General features: G+C 34.0%; 1 protein-coding gene across 2 annotated transcripts in view; it reads left to right on the forward strand.

The window, feature by feature from the left end:
• The window catches only part of AP3B1 (adaptor related protein complex 3 subunit beta 1), a 223,026-nt gene that overhangs the window by 70,573 nt on the left and 130,275 nt on the right, over window positions 1-22,178 (forward strand). The window lies entirely within an intron of this gene.

Here is a 22,178-nt window from a genome sequence, read left to right on the forward strand (position 1 = left end):
CTGATGTACATGCTTTTGTCAATAAGTTCTCAAATGAACACATCATATACAAACAAGCTTCTTCAGGGGCAGAAGAGATTTTTAATTTAGTTTATTTGCATCATTATAGATCAGTATTGAGGCTGTTTATATGTAAATGTATGATTTGAAGAACAATTAAGTGTTGACAAAGTAGATTGCAGTCATATCAATTGCAGTGCATTTTACATAATTTTTCTAACTGACATCTTTGATGATGAATAGTGGATGCCAAGTCAAAGGCGATTATACAGTGCACCAGGAATTCATGGGGCTGTCAGGGAGAAGACCAATTGACTTTAAATTTACATATTAATGAGAAGATTTGTTAAGAGAGTGCTTGACTATAGAAAATAACAGCGTATTTATAGGGCACGACATTTTATAAATAAAGCTGATGCAGGAAAATGGAAATTAAACCTTTTAGGTTAATAAATTCAAGAGATGGCTAAAATGCATATTTGCATTTTTATTCTCTCATATTTACCTTATTCTTTGCTGTCCACGTGGGTGTTTTTTTTTTTTTATTCTAGGTCAAGTTTGTATAATTTTCAAGCATATAAAATTACTTAAATATTTCTTTGTGTCATTCAAGTCTATTATGGGAGAATGCTTGAAGCATAGATGTAAATCTCTAAGACTAACGTTGCTTTTAGAAGTAATGGATTTTAAAATATGTTATAAAACACCAGGTAAACTTTAAGAGTGAGTAAAAAAAAAATAAACTGAAATACCCTATGGCATTAATTACAAACTGAAATAAAACTCTGGCACTAGGGCCTAACAGGAATGTTTTTAATTTTATTAATCTATGTCTTTAAAGTTGGACTTTGTCAAGGAGATGACAGTTTGCCAGAATTATCAAAATGCTTTAGGAATTTAGAATTTAAATCCCTACATATTCACAGTTTTTTTTGCATATGTATCCAGGTAATAGAATTCTAGAGGGAGTGTGTATGCCATTTTGATGTTTGGAGTGATAAATCTACTTTTATCTCTCTTAGTATATCTGTGCTTCAATTATAAAACCTTACATAAGTGTAAGAAGGTTCCAAGTTTAGAATTTTGTTTAGGTATTTTAAAGATTTTCTTAAGTTTTTCAGGGGTAGCAATAAAATACAAATTCATCAGCATACAGAATTCATATACTATACACAGTTCTTGATTAGCGATTTTCTAAAATATAAAAAGGTACTTTGGGGTGACCGGATGGCTCAGCTCAGTTGGTTAGAGCAGGAGCTCTGAGCAACAGCGTTGCCAGTTCAATTCCCACATGGGCCGGTGAGCGGCCCTCCAACTCCCCACAACTAGATTGGAAACAGCGACTGGACTTGGACCTGAGCTGCGCCCTCCACAAGTAAGATTGAAGGAAAACAACTTGACTTGGAGCTGATTGGGTCCTGGGAAAAACACACTGTTCCCCAATAATGTACTGGAAGTACACACTTGGGAAAGTTCCCCTTTCCCAAGAAATCTAAAAAAAAAAAAAAAGGTCCTTTGGGAATGGGTTCAAAGCTCCACATTTAGGTTCTGTCTTAGAGGATCTAAGCATTAGAGATTATTTTTTATTGAACTTTAATTTTCTTTGTGAGGTAAAGTTTGTATTTGTGTCTTACTAATGGACTGTTTTGAATCTTATGTGAAATTAAAAAAAATAATGAGGGGTTATGGTAGAATTCATTCTTTACAATTAATAAGTTTTTAGTGTGCTTTTTAAGGCAATTGTTGATGAAGGAGAAGGGTTCAGTAGGCAGTTTAATGGGAAACTTTGGGCCATGTGCTGATATTGAAATGAAGTCTTTCCTTCATCCATTGTTTGTGAAGCATTCATCTTAAAGATTTGTTATACTTTTTGTTTGTAATTTATTTTTTATTGGAATTTTTGTTTTAACTCATGAAGTTTCTTGTAAAAAAAAAAGTACTTCAAATTTTATCTAAGTAACATGTACCTGGTTAAAAGAAAGAAGTTAAATAATACTACATGGCTTATAAAAAGCATTTTCTTCTCCTATCCTTCCCCATACCTGAATTAGCTACCTCAGGTTCTTTTAAGCTTTTGTGTATATGTGTGTATTTAACTTTCTCCATTTCTAAGTAAGACACATGGTATTGCTATTTCTTGATTTATCAATTTTAAACATTATATATTGACTTGCTTATTATAGAAAAGGAGAGTTTGGCATTCTTGTAATATATTACCTTATGCTTCCACTTTCCCTATTCCATCTTTACAATATAATTATATTACAATTTTCAACCAATATGTGTTGTTCATTTAATTATGACTTTATGGGTATTATTTATGCTGTATAGTAACATTTTTATCTTTTTTCTTGTGGAACTTTTCAGTTCTGCATGGAATCAAAAATTGCGTCACCTTTAATTTGCTGAGTTTATTTGTCTTGTCACTATTAGAAAGCATTCCAAATTGTCTATCATGATATTAAATTCTCTCCAAATATTACTTTGTATGCAGTTGTTGAGATACTCTAATTGCCTACCTAATATCAATTCTCCACCCCCCTTAAAATAACAGAAACCTGATTTTGTTCAGAGTACTACTACATCCATTTTAAAATAACCAACTTCCCCAGACTCTCTTGGAGTCAGAAATGGCTACATGACTCAGTGTAGAAATAGATATTTGTGGAAATATTCTGGTTGGGATTCAGGGAAAACTCTTGTTTTTCTGACAGACTTACTTGACATACATTACTTTGCCTTTTCTCATTATTCCTTCCTGGAATGTGTATGTGATGATTAGAGGTACAGCAGCTATTTTGCAAGCATGAGAGTAAAACCATACTCTGGAAGTGCATGGAACTGAAAAAAAGCAAAAATGTTCTCATTATGGAGCTACCTAATTTGATATTTCTGTTACATATAGATGAACAATAGTCCTAACTAGTATAGTAGTCAAATATATCAGTCTTCCAGGAGACATGCTCTTGAAGTCTGTACCACTCTCCTTTTCTAATCTGATTGCTTGCTAGGCTTACTTACTGCACAGCTGTTATTCTGGAACTTAATTTCTTCTCTGTGTTAAGTCCCCTAAATCTTAGGCCTTCTTTTTCATAGTGTCTTCATCTTATTTGGTCTTACTGGTTTTGATGGAGTACAGCCTCCATATCTTAAGAATGGGTAGATGAGAGATACTTCAGTGTCACTCTCACACTTGATTGATATTTTGTCTGGGCTCTTTGATCAGTACTGTCTTAGGTGTTATGTTTTTGAAATGTTTTGTTGCTTTTATACTTGACATCTTGGCTGGGTATAATACTGTTGGGTCATACCTTTTTCCTTCTTCCGAGAGCTCTGTAGCTGTCTCCTTTGCAGGTAACTTGATTTTTTTGGTTTATATCCTTAAATCTGTTTTTTATTTTTATAATCTTTGAAAATTAGTGAGGTTGTATCTCAGTGTGGATCATTCTATATGTCCTGCATATTCAGTTCTTTCTTTATTTTAGGGAAATGTTTTTTCTTCGATGCTCAAGTTTTTTTGTTTTTTTTTTTCCCTTGCTCCATTTGTCAGTTACATGCTTCAGGAATACCAGTTATTCTATTTTGTAGTCTTTGTCTACTCTGTCACCTTTTAAAAAAATGCTTTAATGTTTGTCTTTTTGTTTGCATTCATATTATCTCAAGTTTTTTTGTCAGTAATTTCATTTTAAATGATCTAATCTGTTCTTTACAGTTTTTACTAATTTGGTGACAATGCGTTGGTCTTTAGTTTATTTCCTCTGGTTTCAATCTTATATTTCCTTTATTCTATAGTGTTATCATCTCATCTTTGAACTCATGTTCTGAGTAATATCTTGGAGAATTTACTTTTGTTATCGGGATTTTTTTGTCCAGAGTGATTTTGTGTTTTTTGTTTTTTTTTGTCTTTTTCCTGTTTTTTTGTCCCCTTTTGTACTGTGAATATGTTATGTAATTATTATGCCCTCTTCATATTGCAAATATTTGGGAAACTTTGGTACATTTTATTTATTCTGATATAGTGTGGCTTCTTAATTCCCTCCCACCACACCTAAAGGCAGTTGGTTTTTATCCTCTTAGTTTCCATTTGAGATGTGGGTATTTTATGACTTATTCTTTATGTTTCAGTAGTTTTAGGACATTTGGGGAGAGGAGTACTTTGTGGGATAATAAATTTAGTCTCAGCAGAGATTGAAGCCTTTTATTTAGAAAACTTGAGCACTTTTTCTGGAATTCTCTTAAATGCCCTACATCAGTATTCCTGCCACCTAGGGTATTTCTATGGAAAACTATTCTTGACCTTTAAATTGTTCTTCTTTATTCTTGTTTAATCCAGGAACCGTGTTGTACAATATAGTAGCTGTGGGCCACATGTGGCTATTTAAATTTAAATTAACTAAAATTGCACTAGCCATATTTCAAGTACTCATTAGTCACATGTGGCTCATAATTAGTATGTTGGATATGGCTGACATACAATGTTTCTTTTTTCACAAAAGTTTATATTGGACAATGTTGCCCCAGAGTCTTTCCTTCTTTCAGAGAGAAGCAGTGTTGTTTACTTTCCCACCTGCTTTTCCTCATTGCCTGTTTCTACTGTTAACTACTCTCACTATGTCACCCTGCCCCAGTAGAGTGGAAAGATAAGGGTAACCTCTTAATTTTCTTCTATATAGATTTTGGGAGGAGAAGATTATTAATGAGCATTCTCAAGAAGTGAAATTTGTTTTTTTAGAATTTTTTATTTTTTAGAAAAACTTTTTAAATGTTTGTGCCGTTAGATTGGGACTCTTGTTTCATTATTATTGACTTGTTAATTTTAATTTTTGAATTTTCCTCATTTTTGTTTTATATTCAAGAAAGAGATTCTGTTCTCTGTCTTTATTTCACCATCAACATAGAAGCCCCCAAATGTTCACATTATTAAAAAAGTATTTTACGACTTTCAATAAATGAATTTTATCAGGAGAGACTTAAGAGCTTAAGAAGTTCAGAAATGTGATCCATTTTTCTGCCCTTCCTGATGTCTGTCCTCAACATGTCGTTTTTCCCCTGCTATGCTTTTTTATCCTCTAATTCTCCCATGGATATTTTCTCCTGACCATAGAATCCATTTGTTTCCTTATATTTTTCACGTGTTAGTCTTATTACTATAGCATAAAAGAGTAGATACGGTTATGTTGAATTTTGATCTTCTGGCAAGTCATTTATTTACATTTTTAATTTTGTGATTTTTGTTGCTTCGTCATTTTCTGTATTCATCTCAGAAAAGATTATGATTTTGTATTATCTAATAATGTGGTAATTTGAGCATGGAATTTTATTCTATTCTGTTACCCATTTACCTGTATCTATATAGACTTTAAATTTCTGATACATATCTTCAACTCACTACAGTCTTCCTGAAAGTTGCAAGACTTCTACAGAGTCTAGAGTTCCAAAGTAGTTATATCAGACAGATTCTGCCAGTGCACTGTTAGCTATATGGTTTAGAGAATGTGGCACACACTATTGATTGAAAAAGGTGTTCTTCCTAGCAAACAGATTTTCTACAGGCATTGAGCAGCCAAATGCTTTTGAAGAGCCATATTGTGCTCCGCAGCCGAAACTAGTCTAGTTAATGTTAGTTACATGCCTCTGTTAAGTGATGGGTTTAGGAATGGACACATAGTACAATTCTGGCTAATGGGAAGTAATGGAAAATGTGAGGGAAATGGGGTACAGAGGGGTGTATGAGAACGGTTTACTTTCACATAAAAAGCATGAAGACATTTGACCTGCAGCTGAGATGTACTTCATGGACTTACAATTTCAGATTTCACTGTTGGAATACCTTGATTTGAATTAACTCTTTGGAAAATGTTTTTAAAAACCAGCAATCTGGGCCGGCCCGGTGGCTCAGGTGGTTAGAGTTCCATGCTCCTAACTCTGAAGGCTGCTGGTTTGATTCACACATGGGCCAGTGGGCTCTCAACCACAAGGCTGCCAGTTCGTTCCTCGACTCCCACAAGGGATGGTGGGCTGTGCCCCCTGCAACTAGCAACAGCAACTGGACCTGGAGCTGAGCTGCGCCCTCCACAACTAAGACTGAAAGGACAACAACTTGAAGCTGAACGGCACCCTCCACAACTAAGATTGAAAGGACAACAACTTGACTTGGAAAAAAGTCCTGGAAGTACACAGTGTTCCCCCCCAATAAAGTCCTGTTCCCCTTCCCCAATAAAATCTTTAAAAAAATAAAATAAATAAAATTAAAAAATAATTAAAAAAAAAACAAGAAAAAATCCCCCAGCAATCTAAAGGCACAATAAGGCAGTCAAATGTAGGCAAAAACTAGAGAGGACTCTGAACATGAAAGACGGAAATTTAAGGTGTGAGATTTGTGAATTTGCATGTTTTTGCCTAAGGGCACTTCTTAGTCCCATATAATTACGGAAAAAAATCACAGCCTTACTTACCTAAATGTCAGAGAACAGACTTCAAGGCTAGCAGAATACCTAAAAAGTTTGGGGAAAATAACAGAAGGATGCAGGAATCACAGAATGGTGAATCCCCTAGAAATGTACGTAAACACATCCAAATCCTTGGCTGACCAATAAACTATGCGTGTGTGGGGAGGACGGCAGTGGATCTAGCAAAAAAGCAGCAACTGGAAGATTAAAGAACTAAATGGATATTTCACTTGCTGGCCACATTAGGGTAGATCAAGTGTGGAGTTTGAAACTATTGAAAGGCCTGCTATAACAAATATCAATACACTTCCGAGGAAGACAAAGTAAGAAAGAATTTTATAATGTGTGACTGATAATATTCAGAATACAATGTTTAAAAATCAGTGGACATGAGAAACAAAGCAGTAACTGATGCTCAAGAGAAAAAGCAGGCAATAGAAAATAACCTCAAGATAATCAAGAAGAAGCAATTACCAGACAAATAAAGCAGCTATTAATATATATTGCCAAAATATTAAAAGCAATATGTTTGTATTGAATGAATATATGAAGAATCTTAGGGACAAAAATACTATAAGAACCCAATGGAAATTCTAAGGCTGAAAAATACACTGATTAAATGAAAAATAAACTAGCTGGGCTTAACAGCCAAGAGGAGGCTGCAAGAAATGTCAAGCAACTTGAAGGAAGATCAATAGAAATTATTCAGTCTGAAGAACAGGCAAGTAAACAAGTGAAGAAAGTGAACAATGTGAAACAATATCAAACTGAATAAAATACTTGTAACTGAAGTCCCAAAATCAGAGGAAAGAGTGAATGGAGCAGAAATAATACCTGAAGAAATAAAGGCTGAAAAACTTTCAAATTTAGTTTAAGGGGACACACACACACACACATGCACACACACACACACACACACACAACATAAGCATACAGATCCAGGAACTCATCAAACTCCCAAGCAAAATGAATAAAAAGTCACAACAAGGTATGTCATAGTCAAACTTTGGAAATCAAAAGAAAACCTTAAAAGCAGACAGAGATAAACAATGAATTAATAGACAGAGGAACAACGATATGACTAATGGTTGATCAGAATCAGTGGGGTATAGAAAATAGTGGAATATCATCTTTAAATTGTTGAAAGAAAGAAACTCAACAAATTCTACTGTGTTTCCCCGAAAATAAGACCAGGTCTTATATTAACTTTTTCTCCAAAAGACACATTAGGGCTTATGTTCAGGGGAGGTCATCCTGAAAAATCATGCTAGGGCTTATCTTCTAGTTAGGTCTTATTTTCAGGGAAACACGGTATATTGAACAAAACTAACCTTCAAAAATAAAGGTGGAACGAAAACATTTTCGGATGAACAAAACTGAAAAACTTATACAAAGGAGAACTGTATTACAAAAATACAAGGAATTGTTTAGGTTGAAGAAAAATGGTAATAGATGTTAATTCATAACTATAGAAAGGAACAAAGATTGCCAGAAATGGTATATACATATACGTGTATGTGGGTATTATAAATTACACTTTTTCTTTTTCTTAATTTCTCTAACATGCAATTTCTGTAACACACACACACACAGACACACACACACATACACACACATGTATTTATTTTTCTCTATCTCTGTCTCTGTCCAGCAGTCACAGATTTCACTTTGCTTATGCTTGAACTCTGACTTTTCTATACACCCATGGTGCTATAACCTTTTCCTTCAGCACCACAAGTCTTTGTGTGGACATATGTTTTCATTTCTCTAGGAGTGAAATTGCTGGGATGTAGAGTAAATGTATGCCTTCTAACCTCCTACGCTCTAAACACATATGTAACTTTTAGCTTTATTTTCTACTTGTTAACCTCATTTTATTTTTAAAACATCTTTTTTATAGAACTTATTCTAGTGGCAAAAGAGTGTCATTTAATTCAAATACATGAATATTTTGGAATTAATGAAGAATAAAGGGTCCCTTATAAAATTTTATGTTTCATATAAAGATTTTTATAACTTAGGTTTTTTGCTTTAAAATTTTTAAAATTGGTGTTTCTTGGAGCCCTAGTTTCCCACCCTCACTTTATCTAGAGTACAGATACATTTTTCTTGTTTAGTAGAGTTCTTGGAAGAATGAAGAAAAAAACATCACTGATTTTCTCTCTCCTCCATGAATATCCTGTCCACAAATATTTGAAAACCTGTGCCTTTTTTTTTAATGTTCTAAAGGAAAATTAAATTTTATCAATTTCAGTTCAGTAGACATTTACCTTCTCTCACACATTCTCTGTATTTCAGGGCTTATTAAGGCAGTGAGGGAATGAATACATGTGAAATCATGATTAGTTCTCCTTAGGTTGATTTTAATTGTATTTCTTAATTTATGATTGAATGAGAACCACTCTAGGATATGGTCTGCTTAACAAAAAGCAATATTTATTTTTCATCATTAGATCAATATTAGTTAGCTTACAAATAATTGAGACCCTTCCTTCTCATGTCTTGGAAACCTTAGACCTAAGTTCAGCATGTGTCATGAGTATATTTTATATCAGAGAAATACGAAAAAATGCCTTATGAAGATCCTCCATATTTCTCAGTAACAAAAGTTTGGAAAGTTTCCTGCTGTGTTCGGAAAACTTGTTTCTTATATTCTGGAGCTGAACATATAGTGATAAGAAATGAGAAGTGTTGTGGGCAATTGAACACTGAATTTTCATAGTGGCTCAACATAAAGTTACTGGGCACAGGTGTTTCTGTAATTGTGATGTATCGGGGGAGATTCAGTGTTCAATGGTCCTCAAACCCACACTTCCACCTGTGTGGTTTGGTGGTCACTGGGCTGTGGTATAAAACATGTAAAGTGAAGAGCACATCAGTTACCTCACAGAAGGAAAACAAAGTCTCAAGCCAGTATGCCTATTCTAGGTGGTTTTCCATGGACTTGATTTTGGGGGAAAAAGACTTCTTTTTCTTTTTTTCTTTGAGAAAAACATTAAATTTAAAATTCTATTTTACATGACATTTTTTTCTAATGTATTTTTTTCTAATGTATTTCTCTGATAAGTTATGCTATTTATACTGAATAGCTAATTTAATTTAGTGATTTGATATTGCTAATCACTTATTCACTCTGGTCTTATCAGGGACATCTAACCTAGTGTGAGATGTACCACCATATACTGCTGTGGTATCTGTGGACTGAATATTTGTGTCCCCAAAATGGATATGTTGAAGCTGTAACACCCAATGTGGTGGTATTTGGAGGAGGGGACTTCGGGAAGTAATTAGGTTTAAATGAAGTTGTGAAGGTGGGGTCCTTATCACAGAAATAATGTCCTTGTAAGAAGAGACACTGGAGAGTGTGCTTTTTCAGTTTCTCTGCCATGTGAGGATATAATGAGAAGGAAGCCATATGCAAGTCAGGAGCAGGTGGGTTTTTCTCAGGAACCGAATCAGCTGACACCTTGATCTTGGACTTCCCAGCCTCAGGAACTGTGAGAAGTAAATGTCTTGTTTAAGCCACCCAGTCTATGGGTTTTATTATAGTTGCCCAAGCTAAATAATAGAGTATCTTAGATGGCATGAGAATGTCATGATGTATTCCTCTGTATAGCTTTAACCATTGTATAATAACAGTCTGTGCCTACAGCAGACTGCAGAGATTTTGTCCTGGTACAAATCTTAACGTGGTGCTAGGCTATTCAGAATTTAAGTGGGTATATTCAGTATCTTTTTCTTGACTACTATAAATCCAAGGTAATAAAAGGGAGCGATGACAAGAACAATAATGATTCCTGAGGTAAAATCCTGGCCCCACCACTTTTAATCTCTGAGATATTCTTTGGACAATTCTTGTAAACTGTGTGCCCCTCAGTTCTTTGATCTTTGAAAAAGATTAGATACTTGAATTGCTTACTTCATGAGGTTGTGTTAAAGATTCAGTAAGATATTCCTGAAAGTACTTTACTAATATTAGAGATTACTTCTGCTGAAGTTGACTTTGATTTCCACTAATTTCAGTGTTACTGTTCACATGTTGCAAAAGTAGATGTTTTTCAGAAATACTTGATTCCTTCATCTCTTTTTATGTATAAGCAAATTTTTGCTGTGTGCAGTTTTTAACTGTTGTCAATTTTGTTTTTTCTTTATTTTTTTGTTACTCCTTATGAATGGACATACAGATTATAATTTGTATTTATTTCTCAGTTAATCTATTCAGATAAAATGAGCAAGTCTCTAAGTCGTACGATCTCTCTAAAAAGCAAAATTATCCTCAAACTCCAAAATTGTGGATTTAAATAATGACTTAGTATAGTTTTTGTGAAAATTTATTTTTGGAGCTTCAGGTACAAAATCTATATTGTGTATTGCTACTTAAGTATAATGTCACACTTTATTCTATAAATCTACATAATGGTATATACTTCAAAGATATAGAAGCTATGCCGTTCCAAAATATATTTTATGGAGTAAATGATAATTGTTTTAACTTCATGGAGCTTATATTTAATGTAACAGCATTTCTCTCTACTGAAAGTGAATGTTTTAGAGCAAAGTGGAAAGCTAATTTTATTCTGATGTTTTTATAGTAGCATTTGGGGAGGTCAGTATATTATATATATGTGGAGGAAGACCTATTTTCAGAAGAGGCAAGTTCAGATATGTTAAACTCAGTGGTTCTTTTTAAAAAAACACAATACTTTTTACAGATATTTCAGGTTCACAACAAAATCCAGTGGAAAATGCAAGAAGTTCCCATATACCCCGGTCCCCTCACATGCATAATCTCTTCCACTATTAACATCCTGCACCGCAGTGGTACATTTATTATAATCAGTGAATGTACATTCATATCATTATCTCCTGAAATCCGTAGTTTAGATTAGGGTTCGCTTGTTGGTGTTGCACATTCAATGGATTTTGACAAATGTATAATGACATGACTCCACCATTGTAGTGTCCTACAGAATAGTTCCACTGCCCTAAAAATCTGCTGCTGTCTGCCTGTTCATCCTTCCCCGACAAACCCTGGCAATTACTAATCTTTTTACTATCTCCATAGTTTCCCTTTTCCAGAATGGCGTATAGTTGGTATCATTACTATGTAGCCTTTCTAGATTGGCTTCTTTCCCTTAGTGATAAGTGTTTAAGATTCCTCCACATCTTTTCATGGCTCTATAGCTCATTTCTTCCTAGTACCAAATAATAGTCCATTATCTGGATGTACCATAGTTTAGTCATCCATTCACCTAATGAAAGACATAATGTTTTCCTGCAAATATTGGCAGTTATGAATAAAGCTGCTATAAATCTTGTGCGGGCTTTTGTGTGAACTTATTTGCATATCAACTAAGGATTGTGATTGTTAGATCATTTGGTAAGAGTAAATTTAGTTTTATAAGAAGTTGCTAAATTGTCTCAACGTAATGATGGTACCATTTTGCATTTCCCCTGGGAATGAATAAGAGTTTCTGTTGCTCCACATCCTTGCCAACATTTGGTGTGGTCAGTGTTCTAGATTTTAGCCATTTTAACAGGTGTATTGTGGTATCTTGTTTAAATTTGCATTTTCCTGATGACATATAATGTAGTGTCTTTTCATATGTTTATTTGCCTTCTGTATGTCGTCTTGGGTGAGTTTTTGTTCCAGTCTTTTGCCCATTTTTTAATCAAGTTATTTGCTTTCTTATTATTGAGTTTTGAGAGTTCTTTATATGTTATGGATAACAACCCTTGATCAGATGTATCTTTTCCAAATACTTTTCCAACTGTGTGGCTTGTCTTCTCTTTGTCTTGACGTTTGTCTTTCATAGAGCAGTTTTGATTTTAATGAATTTCAGCTTATCATTTATTTCTTTTGTGGATCATGCCATTGGTGTTATATCTAAAAGTCATCATCACAGCCAAGGTCATCTAGATTTTCGCATAGGTTATCTTCTACAATTTTATAGTTTTTTAAATATATATTTGTGTATAAACATTTTTTAGTATATTTTTGTGATGGGTCAAAGATCTGTGTCTAGATTCATTTTTTTGTGTGTAGATGTCTAGTTCCAACACCATTTGCTAAAAAGCATGTCTTTTCTCCATTGTATTGCCTTTGCTCCTTTGTTAAATGGGTCGTATGGGTCTATTTCAAGGTTCTCTGTTCTGTTCCATTAATCTATTTGTCTATTCTTTTACCAATGTCACTGTCTTGATTACTGTAGCTTTACAGTAGATATTGAAGTCAACTTCACTTTACATTTTTAATTATGGAAAAATTTAATCAAATGCAAAATTAGGGCCAACAGTTCAATGAATCCCCATATACACATCACCTAGCTACGATACTCATCAACTCATGCTGGCTCATTTTAACTGTACCCCCTTCACACTTCTGTCAGATTTCATATAAAATTTTAGGTATTATATAATTTCATCTATATCTATTCAGAATGTATTTCTAAAATACTGTCTTCACTTCAAAGAAACTACAAAGCTTTCTCAAATATAAGTTGGTCCCTATTTTCCAAATGAGAGGATTAGAGCTTTTTTTAAGTTCCGCTTGAATGTGTACTTTTTTAGAAAGATGGAGAAAGGAGTCTATTGTTATATATCATTTCATTTTATACACATGTATTTAAATCACAGAAGAATAAAATATTTACAAATATAGCTTTTTATGCTCCTAACTTTTATCACATACATTTTATGTATTTGTGTCTTCAATAACTAGACCTGTTAGAGTCATTTATTAGTCTTCCATCTGGAAGAAGCTTTACTTTTGTTGTTTGAGATAAACATAACCTCAGAGTATGGATATCATGCTGTCATAGAAATACATTTTAAGCCTCCAGTACACATTCACATGATATTAACATTTTTCTTATTTGGAATTCTTCTGTAAAGAAAACTTGGCTTTCTCCCCCATTTATTTATTTCTTTAGTCATTTATTTATATATAAGTATGGACTCACAGATATTTATTTATTCTTTGGGTTATAAACTAGTGTTATCATTATTTATTTTGTGACTCACATTTTTCAGCTTCAGCCTGAGGGAGTTTGTTTGTTTAAATAACTTGCTGATCTACATTTTAACTTTAACTGTGCTAGCTGTAGAACCAGCCATTTTTTTCAAGGTGCAAAAGAGCAGGTTTTACGGGTTTATTAATGTTTTCTTACATCAGTCATATTTCTGTCATGTAGTTCCATCTTTTTGTAATAGTTATATCAGTAATTTACTGGAGTAAAAGTGGCATTACTTAATGACAGTGTAGCTTAGAAAAATTGCCAACATGAGCCACAATATAAAACATTTTAATTAATATCCATTAGAAACCCTGTGAATGAGAATGCCTCATTTCTCCAGGCTTAATAGAAACAATATATATAATAATTGATTTTTTTTTACTTTTTTTGATGCAAACACTTCTAAAACAAATTTTAACAAATTCCTCTGTCACTTGACAGAGAATGAAAGATATTACTTAATGTCTTCTTTTTAAGTTTTACCTTTTATTATCCGTGTATTGGGAAACCAAACTGTTAAGGTGGTTAAAATCATATGCATAATATACTCTGAATAAGGATTTTACATTTAGAATAATATCTAAATATTTAGAATAATATCTAAAGGCTTCATAATAGCTATCGCGTAGCTATGTAGGTGAGTGCTTTCTACTTCCAAATTCACAGATGTGTTGCATAAATTGAGACTGCCTAATATTCATTTCTAGATAAGAAATATATTAGGAGGCACAGAATAAGATTTTAAAAATTAAGCAGTTCCACAAAAAAATAAAATATTTCTGAAATATTGCTTTCAAATACATATGGAGGTGTATTAAAATTGGTTCATCTTTTTTATATGTGATGTACAGTTAGTATACTAAATTGAGCATTTGAAAACGTTCTGTACGTGGATTTAAATAGCTTTGAAACCCATTTTATCTGTTTTTACTCTTAGGCAGACTAAACATCTTTCTCAATATATCTTGTTTACCTTACTTGTTTAACCAGCTTTTGAGTTTCTGGACAAAGTGAAAATAAAATACATTCTATTTGACATTTAAATGTTAATTAAGAACATTACTTTAAAACTGATCAAAGTTATCTAAGATATAAAGTCTGAATCTTCACCTACCTAAGAGAGCACACAAATGTTCCTTCATCTGATCTGTCCAAATACCACAAATGTAAAACTAAGTCAAAGTCAAATTTTAAAAGGTTGCCACATTAGCTCTACAAGTGGTTGCTGAAATTACAGTGCTTTATATCAAAATGATATTAAAAAGTGAATCTGGCGTTTTGTAAAAATAATATGGGGTTGAAGTCCCTGCCAAAAGCTCAATCATCACTTAATTCCTTGAGCATTTTATCCATAGTTATTTCACATTTTAAATTCTTGTCTGTTAGCTTTATTTTTTAGCTTTCTGTCTGTTTTTAGTTTTTCTTGATTTGTATTCACATTGTCTTTTTTTCTTATATGTATATTTAACAATTTTTTATTTAAGAAATTCATGTGTTAGAAGCAAATGACTTCAGGAATTTTCACAAACTGGATATACCCATGTAATGAGTACTCAGATTAAGCAACAGAAATTTTAAGTATACTTCAGCAGCCCTCCTCTAGATAACTTCTGTTTAATATCCTGCCTTCCCCCCAAATGGAAAAAATATCCTGAATCTTCATGACACTGCCTTTTCTTCTTCCCTCCCTTCCTCCCTCCCTTCTTCCCTTTCTTTATGAGAAATTGTGGAACTATTTTGAAGCTTTTGATGATGAAATTTGATTTGCTTCTGGACTGTTACTAGATAAAGATATCACCAATCTGAGTTCACTTAATCACCTTAATTATGGATTCAGATGTTTAAAGGCAGGGCTTTAATTTTATCATCTTTCCTTCCTAGGTTATAGACACAGCTGTTAAACCAAAGTCTAGGAGAGTTAGTAGGAATTTTGCTTTTTGGTGGATCTTGACCTCCAGTTTTTGTTTCTGTATTTTTGTAAATCTGCTGAAAGCTCTACTTAGCTTTTCTGCCTCTCATTCTCCTCTTACGTAATAGCATTTGCTTTTGGGAGGAAGGCAATTGCAAATGTCAGTCAGATCTCTAGGTTTACTACTTTTTGTCGGTCTTGTATACATAATTCATCGCTGTTCTTTTTAGCATTTCAGTGATTTTACATATATATGTTTCATGATTTTTCTCTAGCTCTTCTTGTACTCACTGGAAGGTTTGTTCTAAGTTCCTATTTAGCCATTACTGAAAGCAGAGCTCTATAATCCTATATTACCTCTATTTAAAAAGTGATCTTTAAGGGCTTATTTATAATGACATTTTTTGTCAGTGGGGTTTGTGATTTCTTTTAAGCATCTAGGATTGATTAAAGTTGTTTTAGTGTAATGAGCTCCCCAAGCAGTACATTGTGGTTCAAAATGAAGCAGTTGTATAAGAGCCTGGTGATATATTTGTAAATTCTCGAGTATGAGGCAATTTCTTTTCTGAGGGATAATTTAAGGGGGGGATTTTCTTCATATTTGTCATATTTGGCATCTAGGGATATTTGATTTGAAGTTCAGTGATGGTTTCTATTTATGGTTTCTGGAAGGAAAGTTTCTTAATAAAAGTAGTGGTAATAGCTACTACTATTTGAGTGTTTAGTATACACTAGGCATGGAATGTTTGTATAACTTTCACTAAACTAATCAATCTTTATAAACACTCTTAAGATACAGATATTGCTTTTGTTTCCCTTTACAGATGAGTAAATTAAGACCAGGAGAGGTAAAGTAATTTACCATGGTCATAGAGCCAGCACTGTTACTGGACTGGTGTGACCTAGTACATACATTGTGGTTGTATACGTCTAGCTTCCATTCTGTTTGGGCTAGTGTCTGTTCTGATGTATTGAAAACCTGAGAAAACAGCCAGTAGTAACACAGATTGAGATATAAAGTTACCAGAGATTGGTTCCCATTCTATGTGGGAGCCTCATCTTACTCACTTTATTAACCTACAAATGTTAGCGTTTCATTTATCGATTATTTTTTCCTTTTAGTTCAAACTTAGAGAATTGTGCAGTTGGTACATATTACATACAGCTAGCAATTAGCAGAGCCAGATCTAAAAAGCTGTGCTAGGATGTTCGCATGCAGTAGAACCAAACTGGAATTTTAAAAGAAGTATAAGAAAATTTCCTTTGAGGGAAATATACTTTGAAATAATAATTTATACCAATAATTATTTTAGGTATTAAGCAACGTGTGCTTCATGTTTCTTATCCCATAATCATGTTGTTAAAACTTTATGCTATTTAAAATAATCCCTCTCATTTTAGGAATTATACTAATTTGTTTAATATTAAATGTTAAGAAAGAAATAAAGTTCTTTAATGTAATATTATGATATATTGATTTGTAGTTTTTTTAATAGCTTTTAAAGATCTTTGAATCGTGTATGGGAAAGATGGCTTCACAGTTGAATTCTACCAAACATTCAAAGAAGAATTAATAACTATCCTTCCTAAATTATTTCAAAAATTTGAAGAGGAAGGAACACTTCCACAGTCATTTTATGAAGTGAGCATTACGCTGCTACCAACATCCATAAACCAGTTAATGCGATACATGACATTATCAAAGTAAAGGATAAAAACCATATGATCATCTCAATAGACGCAGAAAATGCTTTTGACAAAATTCAACATCTGTTTTATGATTAAAAACTCTCAACAAAGTGGATATAGAAGGAACATATCTCAACATAATAAAGGCGACATATGACACACCCACAGCTAATATACTCAGTGGTGAAAAGCTGAAACCCTTAAGATCAGGAACAAGACAAGGGTGCCCACCATCACCACTCCTATTCAACCTAGTATTTGAAGTCCCAGCCACATCAATCAGACAAGACAAAGAAATAAAAGGCATCCAAATTGGAAAGGAAGAAGTAAAACTCTGATTTGCAGATGACATGATAGTATATATAGAAAACCCTAAAGACTCCACCAAAGAACAAACAATTAGAACTAATAAATGATGTCAGTCAAGTTGCAGGATAGAGAATCAATATACAGAAATATGTTGTCTTTTTATATACCACTAATGAATCATCTGAAGAAGAAATTAAGAAAACAGTTCTATTTACAATTGCATGAAAAAATATAAAATACCTAGGAATAAATTTAACCAAAGAGGTGAAAAACCTGTACTCTGAAAGCTATGACACTGAAGAAAGAATTTGAACAAGATAGAAATAAGTGGGAGGCTATAACTTGTTCATGGATCGCAAGGACTAATACTATTAAATTGTCCTTAGTATCAAAAGTAATATACAGTTTCAGTGTAATCCCTATTAAAATACCAATGGCATTTTTCTCAGAATTAGAAAAACTAATCCTAAAATTTATATGTAACCACAAAAGACCCAAAATAGCTAAAGGATTCTTGAGAAAGTACAAAGTGAAAGGTATCACACTCCTTGATATCAAACTATACTACAAAGGTACAATAATCAAAACAGTAAGGAACTGGCATAAAAACAGATATATAGATCAGTGGACTAAAATAGAGATCCCAGAAATAAATACTCACTTATGTGGTCAATTAATCTATGACAAAGGAGGCAAGGATATACAGTGGGGTAAAGACAGCTCTTCAGTAAGTGGTGTTGGCAAAACGACAGGTTACATGCAAAAGAAAAAAAAAAGATGTTGGACCACTTTTTTATACCACATGCAAAAAGAAGCTCAAAATTGCTACGAGAAAACATAGGCAGTAAACCCTTTGACGTTGCTCTTAGCAATATCTTTTTGTACATATCTCCTTGAGCAAGGGAAAAAAAAGGAAAAATAAACAAATGGGACTACATCAAACTGAAAAGGTTTTGCAAAGAGAACTGTCTGGGTGGTGAACATACAATGTGAGATACAGATAGTGTATTACAGAATTGTACACCTGAAAAATCTATGTAACTTTACTACCAGTTGTCACCCCAATAAACTTTAATTTCAAGGAAAATAAAATAATAAAATAAAAAGGTTTTGCACTGTGAAGGAAACCATCAACAAAACGAAAAGACAACCTACTGAATGGGAGAAGATATGTGCAAATGATATATCCGGTATCAGGTTATTATCCAAAATATGTAAAGAACTCGTACGACTTAACATGCAGAAAGCAATCCAATCTCTAACATTTTGGATAATTTCTTTTATTGTTATAACAATGGATAAATATGTACAAATAACTTTCAAATAATTTACTGATTATTTTCCTTAATTTTATTTATTAAAACTTTTTATTTTAAGACAACTGTAAATTTATATGCAGTTGTAAAAATAATACAGAGAAGAGAACTCGTGTAATATTTACTCATTTTCCACAAATGGTAACATTTTGGATATTGACATTGATATAGTCAAGATTCAGAACATTGCCATCACAAGGATCCTTCATGTTGCCATTTTATAGCAAATCCACTTCCTTCCCTGTGCTTAACCCTGCAACCTTTAACCCCTGTCAACCACTAATTGTTTCTCCATCTCTATAATTTGGTCATTTCAAGAATGTTGTATAAATGGAATCATATAGTATGTAACCTTTTAGGATTAATTTTTCTCAGAAGTCTTCTCTGGAGATTAATCAGAGTTGTGTATATCAGTAGTTTGTTTCTTTTTATTTGTCAGTGGGTAGTCCATGGCATAGATGTTTAACGAGTTGTTTAACCATTCATCTATTCAAGGACATCTGGGTTGTTTCCATGTTTCCATTTTGGCTAATAGGAATAAAGCTGCTATGTATATTTTGTGTGCAGGTTTTTGTATGAGAATAAATTTACATTTCCAAGTGATAAATGCCCAAGAGTGCAATTACTGAATTGTATGGTAATTACATACAATAACAAATGCAGTTCTGTAAGAAACTCCCACCCTGCCAGAATGACTAACCTTTTACATTGCTACCAGCCATGTATCAGTGATCCATTTCCTCTGTGTCCTCACTGTCATTTCGTGTTGCCACTAGGTTTTTTAAAATTTAGATGAGAGCCATTCTGATAGGTGTGGTGATATCTTGCTGTGGTTTTAATTTGTATTTCCCTAGTAGCCAATGAAGTTGATTATCTTTTCATGTGTTTTCTTGCTATTTGTCTGTCTCTTTTGGTGAATGGTTCGTTGATATCTGTATTAGTTTGCTAGAGCTGCCATAACAAAATACCATAGACTAGGAGGCTCAATCAACAGATATCTATTTCTTATTATTTTAGAGGCTGGAAGTCCAAGATCAAGGTATTGGCAGGTTTGGTTTTCCTGAGGCCTCTGTCCTTGGCTTGCAGTTGGCTGCTTCTCACTGTGTCCTTATATGGCCTTTTATCTGTGTGTCTTTTTCTCTTTTTATAAGAATACCAGTTGTATTCGAGTGGGGTCCCACCCATATGACTTCATTTAACCTTAATTAACTCTTTAAAGCCTCTGTTTTGGCACAGGCACATTAGGTGTTAGGGCTTCGATGTGTGAATTTTTTTGGGGAAACAGTTCAGTCAATAACAATTTTTGCCCCTTTTTAAAATGAATTGATTTTTTTTTTAACTGCTAAGTTTTGGAAGTGGTCTTAATATTCTATGTACTAGTCCTTTGTCACATATGTGGCTGCAGATATTTTCTGCCAGTATGTAACTTATTTTTTTCTCTTCCTCTTAAGAGGGTTTTCATGAAGCAAGAGTTTCTAATTTTGATGAGATACAATTTATCAGTGTTCCCTTTTATGGGCTTTGCTTTTGGTGTAAAGTCTAAGAACTCTGTGCTTAGCTATATAACTATTTCAAAAAACTGTTCTTCCATGTTGAAGGAAAAATGATTAGAGATCACAAATCATAAATTTTCTTTTGATGGAGGGAATTTGTTAAATTATAGAAAGCAGGTTCACTTAGAAGAATTGGGAAGGTCAGTCATGAGCAAAAGAAACTATTGGAAGACAATACTTCATGGGTTTTTCTCATGTTTGCAGTTCTTTTGAGTAAAGGCATTACTAGGTTTTGCTCTGCACTGTCTTTTAAGCATGTTTGTATAGCTAGCAGCTTGGGAAGGAGAGGTAATGTTTCCCTCTTGTGCACGGTTGTCTTACGTGGTGGCACCATCAGCTGCTTGGTCATCCAAGTTGGGCATGGGGGGTATCCTTACTGAGTGGCCCTGTCTCATCCTTCATATTCAGTCACTGCGTCCTATTGATTTCAACTTCTAAGGAGTTTTTGAATCTGTCCTACATTTGTATTATGACTAACTACTCTGATTCATTACGTCATCCTCTCAAGTATCATTTCTATCATGTTGCTTTCCAGATTTTTTTTCTTTGTCTTCAGTTTTCAGAAGTTTGACTTAAATGTGTCTTATGATGGATTTCTTTCGGTTTATCCTGTTTAGGGTTTGCCCCCCTTACTCAATCTGTAGTTTTATGTCTTTTGCCAAATTTAGGAATTTTTCCAGCCCTTATTTTTCTCAGAGTACTCTTTCAGCCCCACTCTCTTTCTCCTCTCTTGTGGGTTGCAGGTGACAGGAAATGTTATAGTGACAACAGAGTCCTGAATTCTGTTTTTTGTTTTCTTATCTTTATCCTCCGTCTGTTTTTTCTCTCTTGTTCAGGTTGGATAATTTATGCTGTTCTATGTTCCAGTTCACTGATGGTTTCCTCAATCCCCTCCGTACTGCTTTTGATACCATTCATTGTTTAAGTTTGGTTCTTGTCTTTTTCAGCTGTAACGTTTCTGTTAGCTTTTCCTTTATGTCTTCTATTTCTTTGGTTAGACTTTGTAATTCTTTGCTAAGGCCTTCTATTTTTTTGTTTCAAGGATGTTCCTAGTTGCTCATTGAAACATTTTTATGATGGCTGCTTTAAAATCTTTATCAGATAATTCTAATATCCCAGGCGTTGGTATCTATCGACTGGTTACCTGTTTTCATCTAGTGTGAGATCTTCCTGGCTCTTGGAATGATGAGTGACTTTTTTTTATTGAAACCTGGACAGCTTGGATGTTATGAGAGTCTTGATCTTATTTGTACTTTTGGTTTTAGCTGTGTTTGCTTGACAGCACTCCAGCAGGGAAAAGTGGGGTGTATGCCCCCTTATTCTTGCCACGTCAGGGCAGAAGTCCAGGTTCCCCACTCAGCTTCCATTGACACCTCAGGGAGGTCGTACTCATCGTAACTGTGGGTGAATGTGGGGTTTCTGGCTCCCCACTAATACTCACCTGATAGCTCTCTGGCTGGGAGGTATAGAAGTGCCTCATTACTGTTCTGCATGTGTCCTCCACTACACCACACAGTGGTGTGTCCTTATTACTGCTGGTTGGAGATGCAAGTCCTGAGTAGCCACTAAATTACTTGTTCACTAGCCCAGTGAGGAGAGATATGGTTACCTCGTTATTGATAGGGTAGCTTGAATGCCCACGCTCCTCACTGGGGTGCCTCGTTATCTCTTGGTGGGGATTGACAGCTCAGTGCCATCTTGGCCTTTTCTGACACCACCTCAGTGGGATGGTTGGAACATCTAATTATAGCCGGATGAGGAAGGAAATCTAGGCTCTCAAGGTCAGCTTTCGCTGGTGGGGATAGGCATAAGGCTGTGGTGTTTTTCTCTATATTGGCTGCACTATAACAATTATTTTCTAAAAAAGTTTTCTGTCTTCCTAGACTTTTCCTTTCTTGGTCCTTTGGCTACAGGGAGCAGGCTTTGGGAGGGTTTAT

Source organism: Rhinolophus hipposideros, assembly GCF_964194185.1.
Source record: "Rhinolophus hipposideros genome assembly, chromosome: 7".
NCBI lineage: Eukaryota > Metazoa > Chordata > Mammalia > Chiroptera > Rhinolophidae > Rhinolophus > Rhinolophus hipposideros.